Source organism: Elephas maximus, chromosome 15 (assembly GCF_024166365.1).
Source record: "Elephas maximus indicus isolate mEleMax1 chromosome 15, mEleMax1 primary haplotype, whole genome shotgun sequence".
Taxonomy (NCBI): Eukaryota; Metazoa; Chordata; class Mammalia; order Proboscidea; family Elephantidae; genus Elephas; species Elephas maximus.
Window position 1 is genome coordinate 22,640,800 of NC_064833.1, and position 16,671 is coordinate 22,657,470.

At 41.4% G+C, this 16,671-nt stretch overlaps 1 protein-coding gene and 1 pseudogene across 1 annotated transcript in view; both read right to left on the minus strand.

Moving 5' to 3' along the window:
* DEPTOR (DEP domain containing MTOR interacting protein) overlaps nt 1–16,671 on the minus strand; it is a 137,116-nt gene that overhangs the window by 53,490 nt on the left and 66,955 nt on the right. The window lies entirely within an intron of this gene.
* Nucleotides 5,366–16,665, minus strand: LOC126058464 (calmodulin-like; annotated as a pseudogene).

Below are 16,671 nucleotides of genomic sequence, written 5' to 3' on the forward strand. Positions count from 1 at the left end.
CAGTACACACGTATTCTTCTTTTTGTGGATAGTGTGGCTACATTTCCCCTTATAAATGATTAGAATGGTTTTAGCAGGCACACACACGCACAAAAATTAAAGAAGGTTATTATCTAAAAGGGTTGCGGGGGTTGGATCCCACTTCACTTACAAGAGTCTAATGATGAATATAAAAACTTATCTTGAGCCCTACAAGTCCAGCTGAATATAAAAAACATTTTAGGCTATTTATCTAGTGGGAAGGAGGAAGGTCACATATTTTCATTCATCCTTGAAATGTTTGCTGGCCAGTGATGTAACGTAACAGGCACTGTGAAACTACTGAACTGAACCCAACACCGTGATAAGGGGGAAAGAGAATGTGCAGGCAGCAACTGTTCCATAAGATGGCAGATCATCAAAAGGTGGTCTTGGACCAGACTTAATGGTCTAACTGAGACTAGAAGGACCCCAGTGGTCATGGCCCCCAGACCTTCTGTGGGCCCAGGACAGGAACCATTCCCGAAGCCAACTCTTCAGACATGGATTGGGCTGGACAGTGGGTTGGAGAGGGATGCTGGTGAGGAGTGAGCTTCTTGGATCAGGTGGACACTTGAAACTATGTTGGCATCTCCTGCTTGGAGGGCAGATGAAAGGGTGGAGGGGGTTAGAAGCTGGCGAAATGGACACAAAAAGAGAGAGTGGAGGGAGACAGTGGGCTGTCTCGTTAGGCGGAGAGTAATTGGGAGTATATAGCAAGTTGTATATAATGTTTTTATGTGAAAGACTGACTTGATTTGTAAACTTTCACTTAAAGCACAATAAAAATTACCAAAAAAAAGGTGGTCTTGGACTCGGGTCACATCAGCATTTCAGTAAAGAGTGGGCATAAATAAACCAAAAAAACCCAGTGCTGTCGAGTCAATTCCGACTCATAGTGACCCTATAGGACAGAGTAGAACTGCCCCACAGAGTTTCCAAGGAGTGCCTGGCGGATTTGAACTGCCGACCGTTTGGTTAGCAGCCGTAGCACTTAACCACTATGCCACCAGGGTTTGAGAGGGGAATAAGGAGAGTGATTATCACAATGAGGAAGAAGAAATGATCAGCAAGGACGAGGCTCTGGGGTGATGACTACAATTGCAAACTGGTGTCAAAGTTAAAAAGGACTTCAAGGATGCATTAAAGACAGGAGACCCTTACCAGCTGCCATTCTCAGCATCACCACCATCATCATCATCACCACTGCAGCCCACAGCAGGCTGGGCATGCCACACATTTCATCAAGTGCACAAGGGACAGGGGGCTTTGGTGAAGGTTCATTCCGGATGGTCATGTATGACACTCTATCCCACGCCTAGCTCCCTTCCTTCTTGGTTTCTTTCTTATCCCTTACTAATTCCTGTCAAAACCAAAAGCAAACCCGTTGCCATCGGGTTAATTCTGACTCATAGCGATCTTACAGGACAGAGTAGTACTGCTCCATAAACAGCTGATGGATTCAAACTGCCAATCTTTTGGTTAGCAGCCAAGCTCTTAACCACTGCACCACCAGGGCTCCCTAGTCCCTATATTTCCATCTAAAAGGACCACTTGGCACTATAGAGACTGCCTAACAGTACGGATAGTCCCTGACTTACGACAGGGTTCTGTTCCAACAGCTCCATCATAAGTGGGTTCTGACATAAGTAAAATACCTTTTTTTTTTTTTTAGTTTTCATTATTATTGACTTCATTATCAATATCTTGCCGGGGACCTGTTCCAACAGCTATGTCATAATTGGGTTCTGACATAAGTCAAATACCTCATTTTATTTTATTTTATTTTTAGTTCTCATTATTATTGACTTCATTATCAGTATCTTGGCAGAGACCTGTTCCAACAACTTTGTCATAAGTGGGTTCTGACCTAAGTCAAATACCTCATTTTTTTTTTTCTAGTTTTCGTTATTACTGCCTTTCATTATCAGTATCTCTATAAAGCCAATCTTTATTTATCTTTGGGGGTTGGAAACATCCGTGAGTGAACATCTGAGAACGATAACTTCAGCAAATTACCCCTTGCAATACTGCATGTACTTACTAACTATAAGATGTACAAAAAAGAAAAAGCAATGAACAGTCGTTAAGTTCAGTTCATCGTAACTTGATCACATCATCAGTCGGGAACTACAGGTACCAACAAACTTCAAGAATAAACAGGTGAAATATCTGCTCCACAGACTTCTAAAGGGCATACAAATTCTGCATATGAAATACTGTAACTTCCCTGCCAACAAGAAACAGATTAAGTTGTTTCACACATCAGGTTGCAGATGTGCACTGTTTTTTTCACCTTAACTCCAGCTAGATTACCGTCTGACAAGAGTCCAAGCATCTATTGTAATTTGTTGTTGTGTACTTTGAAGTCAGTTCTGTTTCATAGCAGCCCTAAAGGACAAAGTAGTTTCCTAGGCTGTGATCTTTAAAAGAGCAGATCGAGAGGTCTTTTTTTCCCTCAGAGCCACCAGTGGGTTCCAACCACAGTTTGGTTAGCAGCCGAGTACTTAACCATTGCAGCACCAGGGCTCCTTAATGTAATTTAATCTGTTGCAAATTAAAAAAACAAATTCAAGACTGAAAATTTTTAATATGCTTTTTAACTGTGTGTTTGATGAAAACATGAATTAAGAGTTAACTACAACGAGAGATTAAAGCCATTTTTTTTTTTTTTTTAAAGAAAACATAAGCTGTACCTATGGCCATAACTACCCATCTCAAACCATCCGAAGAGGAGGCAGTAGTTGAAGGAGCCCGGTTTCCTAAAGCAGCAAGAGTCCTTGATTCAAAAACATTAAACAATTATTTTAAGTGCTTACTCCACATAAGAACAGTGCTAGGTACAGGGAATACAAACCTCTTCCAAGAGTAATAACAACAGTGAGTCAGAGGACTGAAAAAAATCACTTCCTTAGCACTCACATGAAGAAGAGGATATGAAAGCAGGAAATTGATTTTAGGGCATACAGTCCTAATAACTGCTATTACTAAAACAAAACAATTCACATTCACAAAGTTAGAACTCAACTACACTCATTTAATTGGCTGAAAGGAGAAAATAGGGTAGAAAAGAGAAGAGAAAAAGGGATTCAAAGTAACTTCAGTGCAGAGAACAGAAAATAAGAAAATCAAAACATGCCATCATGGTTTTACAGGTTCCTGCTGCTTCTATGTCTCATTGCCATAGGTTTTGCTGTTAGAAATTTAAAGATAATAAACAGGTCACATTATGTTTTCTTCTTCCCTATGCATCATTAAATAATAGCTGGCTGCATCCTGAGGCTAGACCTATCAGTGTTGGTGGTAACGTACAAAATAAAGGGTACATTTTTCAGAAATGAGATTGTTTTCCAGAGACTAGATTGTACCTCGAGTGCAGGGTGGTCTATAAACAAAATTACTGTGTTTGGCAAATGGAATACCTTGGATACATAATTGAGTGAAAGAAATCTATAACTCTCTTCTGGATCTTTTGGAATTGTCGGCATAAATTCAAAGATTGATCAAATCACTTCAGTGTTGATTTTTTAACACATATTTATTCAGCATAGACTATAAGATACTGTTGAAGACTGGCAACAGACAAGTTCATCAAACTTAAAGCTCTAAACATCAAGAAATCTGTTGATGGTGACAATAATAATCAGCTAATATGTACTGAACAATACTCTGTGCCAGACCCTGGGCTAAGTATATTGCATGATTTTATCATTTAATTCTCAAGGCAACACTATGGGGAGTTATTAGAATTTTTCCCGTTTTATAGATGAGAAAACTGGGCCTTAAACAAGATAAATTTACCCCAGGTTATGGAGTTATTGACTGGATGATCCAAGACAGAAACACTGAAAGGCTAACCCCAGAGCCCCATCCCTTCACCTCCTCACTAGACTGCCTCCCATCCAAAGATGTAACAATGCCCGTGAGAGGGCTGATGAGTCAGCACACACAGAAAAGGAAGCCTGTTTTCCCCTTATTTATTCCTGTCTCCAGGTTAGAGAAGGCAACTTGGCTGGGGAAGCTCTCCACAAAATTGTTCACCAGAACAAAACGTTTATTACCTTGGAACTGCTTATTAGAAGGACATAGCAATAGCACAGAAAACGGTGCTTTGACCTGAGATAGTTCTTGGTTTGAGTCCTGGCTTCTTTATTTACTAAGCTACTAAATTGCCCTGAACTTCAATTTTCTTTATCTGTATTTGAGTTGATGGAATCATGATACAACATATGTAAAAGGCCTAGTAAAAAAAAAAAAAAAATACAGTCTCTAGTAAATTAAAAAAAAAAAAAAGTTGCCAAGTTGATTCCAACTCATGGTGACTCCATGTGTTTCAAAGTAGAGCTTGCTTCATAGGGTTTTCAGTGACTGTGATCTTTTGAAAGTAGATCACCCAGTCTTTCTTATGAGGCACCTCTGGGTGGATTCAAGCCTCCAACCTTTTGGTTAGTTGCTGTGTGCTTAACCATTTATGCCACTGAGGGATTTCTCTCTAGTACATAACGTTGTTTTTGTTAGCTGCTGTCGAGTCTGCCCCAGACTCATGGCAACATCATGAGTTACAGAGTAGAATTGCCCCCATAGGGTTTTCTAGGCTGTAATCTTTACGGAAGCAGATCGCCAGGCCTTTTCTTCCACGGTGCCACTGGGAGGGTTCAAACCACCAACCGTCAGGTTAGTAGCCAATCAAAAACCACTTGTGCCACTCAGGCTCCTTATAGACATTCAGTAAATGTTAGCCATGTGTGTGCTTCCATGTGAGGACCCAAGGCATCCGTGCTGAAAGAAGGATACCTTGCCAAGGTATAAATCTTTTCAGGCTTCACTTATGTAGGGGGGAGGATCTGGAAGCCACACTCTAGGTGGTCTTGGGGGAAAGGGAAGCATCCTACCTGATCCAGGTAAATTCAGCAGGGACGATAATACAAAGGACAGTGGATGGGATGTTGATCATGCTGGGATAAAATCGTACGCAGGAGCCCCAGGGTGTGAAAGTCCACCAAAGGCCCATTCCTGGGCAGCATCTTCCTACTATTCCCAGAAAGTTTACCACATTAACCTGTTCATGCTTTACTATAAAATAGATTATCAGGTGCTCTTTGTCAGATTGAAGGGACTAGGACCCTGTGTTACTGGACCCTCAAAAGTAGAAGAGGAAGACATTCAGAAAAAGAGGGTATCCGTGTTGAGTTTTAGTATTTTTTTAAAGAGTTCATATATCTTCCATATTATTTGTATTTTATTTATACTTATAACCCATCTTCTCTTAAAAAAAAAAAAAAGGAAGGTGTAAGATGTAGGGCAAATCTCATCTACTCTTTTTTTTTTTTTTTTCAATTTTTTCACTTTTATCCTTAAAAATTTTTCTATATATTTTGCTGTGGTTGTTGAGAATATACACAGTGAAACACCCATCAATTCAACAGTTTCTACGTGTATAATTCAGGGACATTGATTACATTCTTTGAGTTGTGCAACCATTCTTACCCACCTTTTCTGAGCTGCTTCTCCCCCGTTAACATAAACTCACTGCCCCCTAAGGTTCCTATCTAATCTTTCGAGTTGCTGTTGTCACTTTGATCCTATATAAATAATTCTTAAAAAATCATAATGTGAAAGGCAGACATTTTTTACTAGCTAAGCTATACTACAGTTTTAAGAAGACTTTAGGGGATATTTTTGGTTTAAGGTTTGAAGATTATCTCAGAGCAATAGTTTTAGGGGTTTATACAACCTCCATGGCTCCAGAAAGTCTGGATTCCATGAAAATTTGAAATTCTGGTCTGTGTTTTCTCCCTTTTGATCATGAATGTTCTATAGAATATTTGATCAAAATGTTTAGTAATGGTAGCCATTTTTAAACAAACTTTGTATTTTGAAGTAATTTTAGATTTATAGATAAGTTGCAAAGATAGTATAGCGAGTTTCATACACCCTTTACTCAGTGCTACTTAATGTTAATGTAACCATGCTATATTTGCCAAAATTAAGAAATTAACATTGGGATAGCCACCTACTTTGAAATCTAGCTTAGAGCTATAAGAAACTCTGTGTGTGGGCACAGGAAAAAAAGCTCTTCCATGGAGGCCCAGGTTTCACAGGAAACGTGGCTTAATTACTTAACGAAAAAGACAAATGTCCCTGGGGCTGACACTGCTAGCTGCTTATCCGAATCCCATTCTCTCTTTCGTCTTCCTTCTTAATTTTGTTCAGGGCAACCGCGTGCCCAGTTATAAACATTTGTCTCACTAACTGCCTTCCAGCAAGGGGTGACCAGGTAACACACTTTTGGCCTACGGGATGTAGGTGGAAATCCCTGAAATGGACAACCTTCCCAAATAAGGATCAAAGCCTTGCTAGGAGACAGCTCTTTGCCCTCTATTGCTTTGCCATTCAATTGTCCTCCTGCGTGGAGTGTAGACACAAGGCCTGAGGTACACTAAGAATGGCAGAGCAGATGGATAGAGTCTGGATTCCCGATGATATCAGGCTTCCAAGACAAACATGGTTCGAATTTGTTGTTAGGTGTCATCGATTCAATTTCAGCTCATAGCGACCCTATGTGACAGAGAAGAACTGCTCTATAGCGTTTTCTAGGCTGTAATATTTACAGGAGCAGATCACCAGGTCTTTCTCCTACAGAGCTGCTGGGTGGGTTAACTACCAACCTTTTGGTTAGCAGCTGAGAGCTTAACCATTACGCCAACAGGGCTCCTGGTTTGATCAGAGGGGATCAGTTTCTGCACAGTGAGAAAAGTCATACTTTATTTGCAGTGTTCTAACTACAAATAAAGAAGTATTTACAGTTCTAACACCATTAACAAAAGAGGAAACCTCTGTTCTTTGTGCACACATACCCTAGCACTCTTCTTTTGGAAAACTATACAAGATAAGGCATCTTTCATTCCCTTCGTACTTTCTGAAAAGTTAAGGCTTAGAGTAGCTAGGTCTGTTTTCCTTTAATTAAAATCAACACTACATTGTGTGCCAATGTCTTAGCACTGGACTTTATCAAGCAACCTTGTTCCCTTATATTTACCCTGCAACAGCACTGAGGCTACATCTATTTCTCCTCCCATCTTGGATTCAGCTAGATAAAAGTAAAAAAAAAAAAAAAAAAGCCAACAGCATATCAGAGAGTACAATGGATAAATTCCCAGAAACTCTTAATTGAGGAAGTAAAGGGGAAAAAAAAAAAAAAAAACTACTAGATTATAGCTGCTGTTAAGAGTGCACCCGAAACCTTAAATGTTGAAAGTAGATTGATAAAACATGCCACTCAGCTTTTTTTCCCTGAAGTTTTAACATTTAGGATCTAGGAATGACACCAGTTGTGAATGCCCTCAATGTCATCTAAAAAAATAGGGATAATACCAAGTGCCTAGAGTTCTTGTTAGGAATAAACGCACTTATGGTATTAAAGAACCTACCTATTATTTTGAAAGAACCTATGAAAGAACCTATCTATTCTTTTTGCCAGGCCAGCACTCATTCCCCTGTGGTAGTACAACTTCCATTTTCCTTTGGTGTAACAACCCCTCCCCCATAGCATGCTGGCTTGGTCATGCTGTCAGTTAAAGTCCTACCCACCCAGGGTCAAGAATTGGGCACGTGACCCAGGCTCAGCCAATCAAAGGCATTATTAGCATCTGGAGAGAGCAACTGCATAAAAACATGGGAGGTAGGTGGCTGGAAGGGAATGTCCTTCAGTTCTTGGTGCCTGGATCCCCAGAGCCGTCCCAGTTCCTCTTCTTTGGGCAGCCTGTTTTTACTATGTTTCCTCTGTCAGCTAGCTATGCCATATAATTAAAGTAAGTGATGATTTGGGCTGCTTATGTTTAAACAACTCTAGGTGATATAACCCTGGTGGTACAGTCGTTAAGAATTTGACTGCTAACCAAAAGGTTGGCAGTTCGAATCCACCAGGTGCTCCTTGGTAACCCTATAGGGCAGTTCTAATCTGTCCTATAGGGTCGTTATGAGTCAGAATTGACTCAACGCAATGGGGTTTTTTCTAGGTGACATAAACACCCAGTATTGTGTCTGGCAAATGGAAAGTCCTCAATAAGTGGTAGTTAGTGTCATTTGTTCATTCAACATGTTTTTACTAAGTAGCTAATATATAATGTTAAGCCACTGGGATATAAAGATGAAAAAAAGCAAATTCTTTGTCCTCGAGGCACTTACACTGAAGTTCAGGGTAAAGAAAGGCTCAGTGTGGGATGAAGAACTTGGTTTGGCCCTTTGACTCTGGTTTCTGAAAATAACCCCAGCAATCAAGATGCCTTTGTTTTCCGAAATAGCCGGGTGAGTAGGGGCTATACAGGCCCCAAACCAAAAACCAAACTCATTGCTGTCCTGTTCATGCCAACTCATAGCAAACTTATAGGACAGAGTAGAACTGCCCCATAGGGTTTCCAAGGAGCAGCTAGTGGATTTGAACTGCTGACCCTTTGGTTAGCAGATGAGTTCTTAATCACTGTGCCACCAGGGCTCCTACACAGTCTGCATACCTGGCAAACTAAACTCAGGAAGGGATGGGGAGAATGACGAAGTCATGCATATTCACTGATTGGACTGTCATAACTCCCAAGCCATACATATTCATTGTGGTCCCGGTGACTAGGGAACATTAGGCCTTGAAGCACTCTCTTTTGGGGCCTCATGGATTGGTGAGGACATCTATGTACAGGAGAGAGTATGGCCTGTTCCTGCGGACAATGGAAGGCTCCTGGTGCCAGGACCTCTCCCAGATCTTGCCTGATGAGTCTCTATGCTTGTATCCTTTCTAGTTATAATAAATGGGTAACTGTAAGTATAGGTAATAGTTTCTGTGAGTTTTGTGAGTCATTTTAGTGAATCATCTAAGCCACCAGGGGCAGTTAGAACCAGGAGAGAGGCTGGTGTTTGCGTGTTTGGTAGGGGCTGGAAGGACGGAGCTCTAACTTATGGAGACCTGACTCTAAGTAGTTAGGGTCAGAGAAAGGACGTGCCACATGGGTGGCTGGTGTCAGAATGAAGTGGGAAAGTTGGGATATGAGTTACATTCACATTTTGGATATTAGCCTTATGTCGGCTATTATTCCTACACTAAGATACAGGGTACCAATTGTAATGAAAAATTTCCTCTATTTTTCTGGTGGCAAGAAGTCACCAAATGCAAAAAGCAAGAGCACGTGAGCAGGAAAGCCTTGATGGAAAGAAAGGGAAGGAAGACAATCAAGGGTAGGTTGACATATGATTTGGGGAAAGTTGCAATCTTGCCTTTATTCCCAACCAGCAGTGCATTCATTCATTCATTCTGGGTACACTATCCTAGGCTCAGACTCGTTGGGTGATGTAAACGGTTAATGTGCTCAGCTGTTAATGGAAAAGTTGAAGGTTTGAGTCCACCCAGAAGCACCTCAGAAGAAAGACCCACGGTCTACTTCTAAGAAATCAGCCTTTGAAGGTCCTATGAAGCCTAGTTCTATCTGACACACACGAGGGCGCCATAAGTTGGAGTGGCCTTGATGGCAGCCAGTGCTGCAATCCCAGGCTTGGGCTGTACTCTGTCCGTGATCTTAACCGCAGGAGAGATGAGGTCATTCCCACCTGGGTCTGGTATCCAGCCTTCTTTGCAGCTGATCTAAAGTTCTCTCTTCATGACCGTTAGAGAGAATGCCTCAGCACCTGTCCTCAATACAAGGATGGGATAATCAGAACTACCTGCCAGCAACTGGGCGGATTCAACAGAGAATATGACACTGGCTTGTGTACTGCAATGTGTTAGAGAGATGTAATTTTTACACAAAAGAAAAAGAAAGAGGGCTTTATGAAGTGCTGAAATTGTTGAAGTGTTCTGATTAAATCTTTCAAAGAGGAAATTATATGCCTGGACACAGCAGCAGTAGCCCGATTACCCAGGGTCAGCTGCTGCAGCTGTGAGCAGTTTACCCATGTGATTATCCGGTTTCTACCTCCCTCCATTTAAGGGTAAGACAACTGGATAGCAACTAAAGGAGGTGGGTGAGATCCTTTTTTTAACTGAATGGTCTTTTACAATTTGCAATTTACAGCTTGGAATGGATGTAAATTGTAATTTCTTGAACCGCAGTGTTGATAGTTGTGCTGAGGGCCACAGCCTACTCTGCCAGCTCCAAGTCACAGCTCAGAAGGTTTTTACAAGACAAGAGAGTCCAAAGATGCTCCCCGGGTAAAGGTTTCTTTTTTAGAAAATTTGTGTCGACAGTGACAGACTGACACCCGTGTCACTCTAGCATAATGCAGATGTTAAACCAACATACAGAGGCAGGCATGCCACCAGGCTGTGTCACCATCTCCATGGGACAGAGCAGGTGGGAGTACAAGAGGACCATCCCACCAGTGGGGCTCGTCTCACCAGGTTATCCCTCACCCTTCTCTCTGCACAACATCTGAGGTAAACCAATTTCAAATGTGTTTGTTTTCGGTGACATTTACATCAACAGACTGAACTAAAACCCATTTGAACAGGTTTCGAATTTTTCATTTTTCGTTTTTAATACACATGCCTGACTGCTCAGTCGTCAAGTTGCGTTCATGAAAAACTTGCCAGCCCAAATGGTGTTTTAATCACATTAGCCAATGGAACTCTAAGGTGTCTACTAACGGCAGTACAAGTATTTACATTATAAAACTGATTTGTGGCTTGATCCTTAGGGGACAGGACCACCGACAAATACATGCAGATTTTGTGTGTGTGTGTGCATGTGCGTGTGTGTGTGTGTGGACAGAAGGTACTTTGACATTCATTTTTGCTATATAGAAACAATGAATAAATGAACTTTTTTTTCAGGAGGTAAGTAAAAGATTCGATTTGATTCTTCTAGGGGTGGGGAGAGGGAACAAGAGCCCTGGTGGCGTAGTGGTTAAGAGCTACGGCTGCTAACCAAAAGGTTGGCAGTTTGAATCCACCAGGTGGTCCTTGGAAACCCTATGAGGCAGTTCTATTTGTCCTATAGTGTCCTATTAGCAGGAATGACTGGAGGCAATGGGTTTTTTTTTGGTTGGGGCAGGGAAGGAGTTGAAAGTAGGTGTTCATTTTGCAGTCATTATCTGTACAAATTCTTCATGGTTGACTTTGTCCATCACCATCAATGTCTATTTCTCTGATCATTTCATCTACCTCTTCATTGTTAGTTTTTCTCCTAAATTTGTCACGACACGACGTAGTTCTGCTGCACTGATATAACCATTACCATCCTTGTCAGACTCAGAATGCCTCACAGATTTCTTCTTCACTGTGTCTTTCATTCTTCTAGCCATCACAGTCAAAAACTCTGGGAAGTCAATGGTGCCATTACCATCAGCGTCCACCTTGTTGATCGTATCCTGTAATTCAGCTTCTGTTGGGTTCTGAGCCAGTGACCTCATGGCAGTTCCAAGTTCCTTTGTTGTGAGGGTGCCGTCATCATCATGGAATAGGGAGAAAGCTTCCTTGAATTCAGCCATCTGTTCTTCAGTCAGCTGCTCAGCCATGGTGCTGGTGAATGGAGGAACCACAGAGGGAGCGAAGGTGGCTGCCCCAGCACATGGGCTGTAACGGCAGGGATGCCTCTCTGCTTCTGCAGCGGCTGCTGTTACTGCTGCTAAAGTGCTGGGTGCATAGTGTGTGGTACCGTGGCCACCTGCAAGGCTGGGGACTGAGAGAAAGGGGGCCTCAGCTGCGAGAGTCCCAGCACCACTGCCCGGGAGAGAGATTTTATGTGAATAAAGAACAACTGTTCATCCCATTTGCAAAGGTTACACAAAAATCTCAAGGTATCTGCATCACTTCTTGGGGGAAAGGGAATCTTGTTGATTTTATGGGCTAACCACTTTTTAAAGTTGCAGTAGCTGTCAGGCTGTGTGAGCTGATGCAGTAAAAGTTGAGAATTGTTTTCCTTGTGTGCTGAGGCTTACAATTAGCACCTGATCTTCTCTAGCAGCTAAGAGCACTCACTCTGAAATCAGACTGTCTTAGTTTGAGTTCTGAGTCTACCACTTGCTATACTAGCTCTTGTCTTCAAGTTACGAAGCCTCATCTAAAAATAGGAATGATTAGGACACCTAACCCACAGCACTGTAGAGAGGAATCAGAGTAAACAAGTAGAGTGCTTCGAACAGTGGCTGGCATACTGGAGGGGCTTTATTAGTTTTTACTGTCGTTCTGAGTTGACCTGATCAAGGGTAAAAGCTGGCATTTGAGGGCTGGAACAGTAGACACTGCTAAAAAGCTTTTGGTAACATCATTTAAATCTCACAACACGTCGGCGCAGGAGAGTTCACACAGCAGCCCTGATACAGAAGAGCCTGCTTGTGGTGTGGGGGCTGGCCCACACCTAGCATCTGAGAACATGGCCTTTGGAATGTTCCCTAGTTACTAACTGATAAGGCTGTTTTGCCCGTGTGGGGCACTGAATTCTGCTGAAGCAGCCTGCCTAGATTGTTTGTACAGTGTGATTTATGGAAAACACCTGCTCTCCTTCTGACAGTCTGGAATATCCTGGCTGGTCTGGCAGGCAGAGAGAGTGCCTACGTGACCAGCCCCCAATAAAAACCTTGAATTCTGAGACTCACAAGCAATGCTATTGCATTTCACTGCTAGGAGGAACAGAGAGTTCTGTGTGGCTCCTTCTGGAAGGAAGAACCTAAGAAGATTAGGCCTGGGTTCCTCCAGACTCCGCTTGATTTCTCTTTTTCCCTTGCCAATTCTGCTGTGTATCCTTTCACTGCAACAAAGCTGAGCCATTATAGCTAAATGTTGAGTCCTGGTAAAGCACCAAACACGTGAGTGGTCATGGGCTTTCCAAAAAACCCTGTAAGGTATATAATGTGACTCTCATTTCATAAATGTAAAGAGGGTTAAGAGACTTAGCCATGGTCACTCAGCTTAGTAGATGGAAGAGCTGGGATCTGAATCCAGCATGTCTCCCTACAAATTCTGTGCTCATTCCACTGTGCTGACAGCCACAACCCCAGGACACACATCTAGCTCAAGGCAAACGCCTTTCAAAAGGACAACGCCTAGTAGTTATCTAGGACCTATGTGAGCTTGGGAAATTATCTTAAAGGCTTTCAACCTCAGGTTTCTTCACTGTAAAACTGTAGTAATACCTATGTTATGAAACTGCTGTGAGGATTAAATGATATTATATATAAAAACAATATATAAACTATATATGAAGCTTATATACATATTAAATACAGGATATATTAAAGCCTATAAAATATTTAGCCCAGTGTCTGGTACACACTAAGCCTCAATGAATGAGAGCTACATAAATACGTACATATGTGATCAGCATACATAATCTTTGTATAAATGCACACAAATACATGCGCATACATATATACACACGAATATGCATGCACGTTAACTACTCGTCTAATGAGTTCTGTCTGGATTACAGCCCCATCTTTCACCATTCATAAATGAAGCCGGTTAGGATTTCATAAGCAGGCCTGATTTTTACACCTACTGTTTTCAATTTAGGGAACCACTTTTATTCAGAAGCCTTCTGCTTAAAGCCTAAAGGCTGACTTTCTTTAATCTATGAAATTAAATATTAACAGAACCTTTCAGAGATTTGCTAACGACACTAAAAGGTATTTATCATTAACTCTAACATACACAGATAGGTTGGCCTAAAGCTCTAGCAATGTAGCAATAATTTCTGGGGTAGGAAATTGGAACTTGCTTGACAACCACAGCTTCTACATATGGAATACTCAATCCTCCTAAAACCATGGAAACCATCCTTCTGTGGTTAAAATTTGCTAATACCTTTAACTTATCCTTTACAGTGCACTTTTATGGCATATATGTTTATAAAAAAAAAAAAAATACAAAATTACACTATAACTCAAGTGTAATTACTCATTTCTTGGAAATCATTTAGAAGCAACTCATATCTTCATCTATCTTCTCTCTGAAGTCCAGGAATATAGAGTATGAGTCAGTAGACTTTCATATAAAGGCTGGTTTTCTCCTAGAACTTGGATTCACCTGACTTTCTCTGGAGCAAAAATAATAGAAACAACTCTAACCCAAAAAGACCACTTTTCACTGTGGAAAACCTTAGTCACTCCAACCAACTCCAATTTCGCTCTTATTAGCCAAATCCATTTGAACATTACTACCTGAGTGCCTCAGACCAATTACTTAACCATAGTTTCCTTATCTGTAAAATGGAAATAATAAGAATACTTGCTTCCTAGTGTTTAAGAGGATTAAGGAAGTTAATACATATAAAACGACTAGAATAGTGCCTGGCACATTGTGTAAAATAAATAAAATACACAATACATCAGCTATTGTTCTCTAATTGCTTCTGTAGTATCTTATAACAAGACTACAAGCTATTTGAGGCCAGGGACCAAACCGGGTACTATATTCTTCTATTCATCTCCTCACCCTCTGTGATCTTAGCCCAGCCCTCAACACATGAGGTCATCAATAAACAGTCGTAATTTCAAGTATGGCAGCATTGCATAGTGGAACACACCCCATAGAACACTCAGGAGGCTTGAGCACCACTCCAACCGATGCCTCTGGATCAGGGACTTTCAAAATGTGTGACCACAACCCACAGTAGTAAGAACAGTTTTATGTTGCAACCTGACACACATGTGCATATGTATATATCCTTATATACTGTACTTGTGACTGAAATAAACATTTTACAAAATAATACTTCTTACATAAAGTATGCTCTAATATTTTCTCTTCCAGTTTTGTCCAGTGCCTCTCAAAATTTAACGTATATTCAAATCACTTGGGGATCTTGTTAAAATGTAGATTTGGATTCAACAGGACTTAAGTAGGGTTGGAGGTTTTGCATTTCAAACACGCTCCCAGGTGACAGTGCAGGTAGGGCCATAGGCCACACTGTGATTAGTAAGGGTCTAGTCTAGTTTAAAGGTGCCCTGTGGCGCAGTGGTTAAGCGCTAGGCTGCTAAATAAAAGGTTGTCAGTTTGAATCCACCAGCCACTCTGCAGGAGAAAGATATGGCAGTCTGCTTCCATAAAGATTTATAGACTTGGAAACCCTATGTGGTAGTTCTACTCTGTCCTATAGGATCACTATGAGTTGGCATCAAATCAATGGTAACAAGGAGTTTAGTTTAAAATTTTTTTTAATGCTAGAAATAGCTCTCTAAATTTATTTCATGACTTACCGAAGGGTCGCAGTTTGGAAAACACTGCTCCAGTTAATTTCTAAAGTTTCTTTAATCTCTCTCATTCCATTCTTATCTTCCTAACCTTGGGATAGAAATCCTAGGCCTAGATGGTAGGGAAAGCTCAAAGCAAGAATGATTCAAGGGTCATCCTTCATACTGACTCAGACACAAATGCCTACCTGGGTCCCAGCCCTTTCCTCACTGTTCCAATCTACACCTTGCAACTATGTTAATAAGGTGACTGAGCACTTACTAAGAGCAGGGCACAGAGCCAAATGCTTTATATGTACCTTATTTACTTCTTCAAGCACCATATAAGGTTATCACCAGTTTACAGACAAGAGAGGTAAGTAGCTAATAACTGGTGGAGTTGGGATTCCAGAGTCTGTGTTCTTGTGATGGCCATCCTCCAAGATGGCTCCCATGCCCTTCTGTATTCATGCCCTTCTGTAGTCCCCTCCCACACTGAATAGGGCTGACCTCGTGTTCCATACAATACAGGGGAAATGACAGTGTGTGACTTCCAAGGCTAAGTTAGAAAAGACATTGTGGCTTCCACCTTGTACTCTTTTGGATCATTCTCAGAGAAACCAACCACCATGTCATGAGAACTCTCAACCAGTTCTATGGCGATGGACTGAAGCTGCCTGCTCACAACTGGCACTAACTTGTTAGGCATGTGAGTGACCCATCCTAGAAGGGTCCAGCCTGTCAAGTCTTCAAATGACTGCCAAACAAAAAAAACAAATCCACTGCCATCAAGTCAATTCCGACTCTGCAGCACTGGCCAATATCTTGACTGTAATCTCATGAGAGACTCCAAACCAGAACTGCCAAGCTAAGCCTCTCCCAAATTTCTGATCCATTGAAACTGTACAAGACAGTAAACATTTGTTGTTCTTTTACACCACTACATTTTGGAGTAATTTTTTTATATAGCAATAGATAACTGGGACAGTTTTTAACCAATAGGTTTATATTGCTTCATTACAATTCAGCCCTAGAAAGAAAGTACAAGTTTTATGAAGCTCCTTTAGACTAACTTTTCGTGGTAGTAGCTTGTGTTACAGTTCATCAAATTTTCATCCTCCACTGCCCACCAACCTTGTGGAGGCATGTATTTGCCAAGTTCATCGATGATGTATGACTTACTTTCGCCATTTGGATATGGGAGGTTGTGATGCTACATCACACCACAGCAGCTTTAGAGGCACCCCCCAAATCTGCCTGCCCTCTTTACCTTCTGCCCTCATCTGTGAAAACAACATATCCCAGAGAGTAGCTGCTCCTTTAGTCTGGGTCCCAGAATGAGAAGGCATGGACAGACTTGAACTTGACCACCAGCTTGTAGCCAGGCCAAGCTGAACCCAAGCAAATCTGCAGCTGACTTATAGACCCATGAGTGACAAAAAAGTGCCTGTTGTTGTAAGGTTTGGGAGTTGTTATTGCAGGAAAAGCTGACCGATACAC